The sequence below is a fragment of the Hyperolius riggenbachi genome, chromosome 11 (genome assembly GCF_040937935.1).
Source record: "Hyperolius riggenbachi isolate aHypRig1 chromosome 11, aHypRig1.pri, whole genome shotgun sequence".
Taxonomy (NCBI): Eukaryota; Metazoa; Chordata; class Amphibia; order Anura; family Hyperoliidae; genus Hyperolius; species Hyperolius riggenbachi.
The window spans coordinates 90,092,118-90,098,108 of NC_090656.1; the positions used below are offsets into that span (position 1 = coordinate 90,092,118).

The following is a 5,991-nucleotide window of genomic DNA, read 5'->3' on the forward strand; positions in this document are numbered from 1 at the left end:
ACTGGGGCACCTATGGATGGCTGGCTAACCTATACTGGGGGCACCTATGGCTGGCTGGCTAACCTATACTTGGGGGCACCTATGGCTGGCTGGCTAACATATACTGGGGGCACCTATGGCTGGCTGGCTATCCTATACTGGGGGCACCTATGGCTGGCTAATCTATACTTAGGGGCACCTATGGCTGGCTGGCTAACCTATACTTGGGGGCACCTATGGCTGGCTGGCTAATATATACTGGGGGCACCTATGGCTGGCTGGCTATCCTATACTGGGGGCACCTATGGCTGGCTAATCTATACTTAGGGGCACCTATGGCTGGCTGGCTAACCTATACTGGGGGCACTAATGGATGACTGGATAACCTATACTGGAGGCACCTATGGCTGGCTGGCTAGCCTATACTGGGGGCACCTATGGCTGGCTAGCCTATACTGGGGCACCTATGGATGGATGGCTAACCTATACTGGGGGGCACCTATGGATGGCTGGCTAACCTATACTGGAGGCACCTATGTCTAGCTAACCTATACTGGGGGCACCTAAGGCTGGCTAACCTATACTGGGGGCACCTAAGGCTGGTTAACCTATACTGGGGGCACCTGTGGATGACTGGCTGACCTATCCTGGGGGCACCTTTTCGCTAGCTAATCTATACTGGGGACTCTTATGGCTGGCTGGCATAACCTATAGTGGGGAAACCAATGGCTGACTGGCTAACCTATACTTGGGACAAATATGGCTGGCTGGTTAACCTATACTGGGGGCAGCTATGGATGTCTTGCTAACCTCTACTGGGGGCACCTATGGCTGGCTAGCTAACCTATTCTGGGTAGTATCCTTATTATGTATAAATGGAAACAAAAAGAACAATATCCTCTGAAGAGTACCACAACCACCACATAGACTTTATACCAGTACAAGGATATGTATATCAAAAATATTGAAGAAACTTGAAGAATTTATATGCAAAAATACAAAAAGTCTTTATTGAAGCCAACACTTGTGCAAAAATGTTCATAAAACCGGAAACATTTCCCATAGCAAAGAATGGTGAACATACAGTCGTGATAAACATCACACCTATACTGGGGGCACTTATGGATGACTGGCTAACATATACTGGAGGCAACTATGGCTGCCTGGCTAACCTATACTGGGAGCACCTATGGCTGGCTAACCTATACTGGGGCACCTATGGATGGCTGGCTAACCTATACTGGGGGCACCTATGGCTGGCTGGCTAACCTATACTTGGGGGCACCTATGGCTGGCTGGCTAACATATACTGGGGGCACCTATGGCTGGCTGGCTATCCTATACTGGGGGCACCTATGGCTGGCTAATCTATACTTAGGGGCACCTATGGCTGGCTGGCTAACCTATACTTGGGGGCACCTATGGCTGGCTGGCTAACATATACTGGGGGCACCTAAGGCTGGCTGGCTATCCTATACTGGGGGCACCTATGGCTGGCTAATCTATACTTAGGGGCACCTATGGCTGGCTGGCTAACCTATACTGGGGGCACTAATGGATGACTGGATAACCTATACTGGAGGCACCTATGGCTGGCTGGCTAGCCTATACTGGGGGCACCTATGGCTGGCTAGCCTATACTGGGGCACCTATGGATGGATGGCTAACCTATACTGGGGGGCACCTATGGATGGCTGGCTAACCTATACTGGAGGCACCTATGTCTAGCTAACCTATACTGGGGGCACCTAAGGCTGGCTAACCTATACTGGGGGCACCTAAGGCTGGCTAACCTATACTGGGGGCACCTATGGCTGGCTAACCTATACTGGGGCACCTATGGCTGGCTAACCTATGCTTGGGGCTCCTATTACTGGCTAACCTATTTGGGGGCACCTATAGCTGACTACCTATATTGGGGCACCTATGGCTGGCTGGCTAACCTATTCTGGGTAGTAAAAATGTACAGGATAAAATTCGCTAAAATCGTTTAAAAAGTTCGGGAGGCGGTGGTGGACCAACCAACCCAAAACAGACACAATGCTGTTAATTAAGATAGTAACAATTTATTCACATACTCCTAGATATAATTTTTTAAACGACTTTTATCCTGTTGGCGCCTCTGTGTGTGGAGGGGTGTTGCACCCTCTTATTCCTTTATCCACAGAGAGCGACATCTTAGTCCTGAATGAGGACAGGCCTAAACTCCTCACCTGCCTCTACAGTGGTTGCCTTAGTGGTAACCTTGGTTTGTAAGTATAATACTTAAGATTCATATTTTCTCCCCTTTTCCAATACATACTACACTACGGTATATTGGGCTCTCGGTTTTCTGCTTTCTATTCTGGGTAGTAACCATATTCCGTATAAATGGAAACAAAAAGAACAATATCATCTGAAGAGTACCACAACACCCACATAGACTTTATACCAGTACAAGGATATGTATATCAAAAATATTGAAGAAACTTGAAGAATTTATGTACATAAATACAAAAAGTCTTTATTGAAGACAACACTTGTGCAAAAATGTTCATATAAGGTATCCTTCAGGAAACATTTTCCATAGCAAAGAATGGCGAACATACAGCAGTGATTAACATCAAGATTAGTGCAGTTGTAAATATTGAGGCGACAACATTGACTTGTTTTGTGATAGACCCTTCATCAGGCCTCCACATATAAAGACAAATCTGTGTAGTGGACACATGTTCTTAAAGGGACTCCGAGGAGTAAAAAAACAAACAAAATCAGAACTTACATGGGGCTTTCTCCAGCCCACCGTAGGTCGGGAGGTCCCCCGGCGTCGTCCTGGCTCCTCTCCCGGTCCCTCCGCAGAAATCCCGACTGGCGACACCGGGGCCGATCACTGCTGTATGTTCGCCATTCTTTGCTATGGAAAATGTTTCCTGAAGGATACCTTATATGAACATTTTTGAACAAGTGTTGTCTTCAATAAAGACTTTTTGTATTTTTGCTTATAAATTCTTCAATTTAACACCCTCTCCTTGGGAGCAATTTAGCCGAGAAACTGCCCTGTCTTCACCTACTATCTTGCTGCCGTGGGTAACTGTGTTTATCCTATTAGGTTCATATTTTTAGTTAGTTATGATTTCGGCAGGGAAGTGGGGTACATAGAGGGGAGCAAATGATTGTAATTCAGCATGAAATTACAAAGCAACCTGTAAGGGCTTATTTGACCTGTGGTTCCACAGAATGCTCTGAAGATTGTATTTTCATGATCTTAAAGGGAAGTTCCGAGGAAATTTAAAAAAAAATAAAAAATCCACTTACCCGGGGGCTTCCTCCAGCCCCTGGCAGCCGACCTGTGCCCTCGCCGCAGCTCCGTTAGCTTCTGATCCCCTCCGGTGCAGATGCCAACCACGCCTGCATCCTCCTGCGTTCCACTGTGCGGCTTCCTGAGTCACACTGATGTCATCCGGGCTGTTCTGCTACTGCGCCTGCGCAGTACAGTCCGGATGACGTCAGTGCGACTCTGAGAGCCGCTCGCGCAGTCGGCACATTGCGCCAGAGGGGACTCCGGACCACCAGCGTGGAGCGGCGCTGCAGCATGGGCACAGGATGGCTGACGGGCTGGAGGAAGTCCCAGGTAAATGGATTTATTTTCCTCGGATGTATCCTTTAAGGATGTGAGCTGGGTATGTACTCTTTCTTATCCAGAGATATGGATCTGTGATACATTTTTTGTCTTTATCTAAGAAGTAATGAGTGGGAGGTCAATAAGAAACTAATTTGCTCTTTTGGATCTGTTGGGTTATTATCTTTATAATGCCAACATCTTCCGCAGCGCTGTACAGAGTATATTGTCTTGTCACTTAACTATCCCTCAGAGGGGCTCACAATCTAATCTCTACCATAGTCATATGTGTATGTATCGTAGTCTAGGGCCAAATTAGGAGGAAGCCAATTAACTTATCTGAACGTTTTTGGGATGTGGGAGGAAACCAGAGTGCCCAGTGGAAACCCACACAGACACGGGAAGAACATACAAACTCCGGTCAGATGGTGCCCTGGCTTTGATTAGAACAAGGCACCAAGCGCTGCATGGCGAGAGCGCTACCCACTACTCCACTGTGCTTTCTAACGATGCTGTACACATGCACATCATCAGTTCATTCAAAAGACCCAAAGCCTGCTTTTGTAGTCTATTTATGTCCTTTTTCATGTATATTCTGTACACACAGGGGTTAAGAAATATCTGGTGATGTCATACACACTTTGTTAAATGAACAATCGTCTGCAGACTATGGGCTCTATTCATAAAAAAGTTGTGGCGAAAAAACTCCTGGAGGGAAAATACCGCAGCGGTATTTTAGACTTCTGGGTGGTAATTCATAAAAATATTGCCAGCTGCGATGCAAGGGCGGAGATCTCCCGCTGAAAGCTGGCGGTAAGCTGTCGGAAGGCATGCGGAAACACTTCAGCCGGCAGAGTCCCTCCGTGCACTGCTCTCTCTGGGAGGTCTGTCCCATTCACTTGTATGTAATCCGCAAAATCAGAGGAAGCGGTATTTCCCGTCCACATACCGCTTCCTCTAAACTTTATGAATGGCCATTTTGTTACTTTTTTCTAGATAAATCTAGAAAAACACTGGAGAAGGCGGAAATTTCTCGCTCTGCTGGGGGATTGTAGATTTTCATGCGGGAACAGGTTTTATGAATGCCCACTTTGCTAAATGGACGGGAAAATCTGCTGTTTTGAGCGGAAAACTTGCGCTAACCTTTTATGAATAGAGCCCAATGCCGGGAAAGATTTGAGAGATTGAGATAACTGTGGACACTATTTTTGGAGGTCTTTTGTAAACTTTTTGTTTTACGATTATTGGCACATCGATCACTGATCGTTCATTTTCCAAACACTTTTTTTCTTTTTTTGTATGCAGCTTTAGTTGCATGATTGTTTCAGGTGTGTGATTCCGACACTACTGCAACCAAAGAGACCTCTTTCGCAGTGCGACGTTAAAGTCGCACGTTAGAAAACGTTTCAACGCTGACTAACGCACAGCAATACTAAGTCTGTGCGACATTCACAGTGCACACGTTGCATTTGTGTGCAGCCTTATTATAAAGTGCTGCATGCGGTGCGTTTAGCAATGAATCTGCTGCGTTATTTGTGTTGCACATGCTCAGTAATGTTGTTTTTTTTTTTTTTTGTAATGTAACGCATGCGCCGTTTTCGTTCCATCGTAAATACACATGCTTTGTGTTTATTTTGTTATTGTTCATGCTCCATTTTTTTAAATATTTTTTGGGGGATAGTCATCACTGTGCAACCAAAATGGCGCACCAAGAGACGCACAAAGAAATACGTCATAACACTTAACGCAGTGTTAAAGAACGCACAATAACGTCCACGTTAAAGTCTGTATGCGTTGCGTTAGGGCTGCGTTGTGCGACTTAAACGTCGCACTGAAACGCAACGCCCTACTGTGAAAGAGGCCTTAAAGCACAGCTAAAGTGTGAGTAATACGGAGGCTGCCATATGTTTCCTTTTAAACAATACACATTGCCTGGCTATCCTGCTGATCCTCTGCCTCTAATACTTTTAGCCACAGATGCAGACCAAGCATGCAGATCAGGCGTTTCTGACATTTTCAGATCTGACAATTAGCCACGAGCTTGTTTTTGGTGTGATTCAGACAATACTGCAGCCAAATAGATCAGCAGGACTGCCAGACAACTGGTATTGTTTAAAAGGAAATAGATATGGCAGGCTAAATACACCTCTCATTTTAGGTTCCCTTTATTAAGTAAAATGTGCAATAAAACGTATCTCGATTCTTACTTCCTTTCATTTGCAGTAAAATCAGAATATTTGGATGTTTGAAGCAAATAAAGATCTCCTCTGTACCTCTCTAATAAACCGTTTCCTTTCCTTTTATAGTTCTATGTAGCTGTGCTGACAGTGTATGGAGAAGGATACTATAGAATATTCCTGTGGACAGATACTTATCTAAGCCTGGAGGGGTTAACATGTGACATCAGTGTGACA

The 5,991-nt window shown here is 45.5% G+C and overlaps 1 protein-coding gene across 1 annotated transcript in view; it reads left to right on the forward strand.

Moving 5' to 3' along the window:
- The window catches only part of CCDC73 (coiled-coil domain containing 73), a 537,472-nt gene that overhangs the window by 108,460 nt on the left and 423,021 nt on the right, over positions 1-5,991 (forward strand). The window lies entirely within an intron of this gene.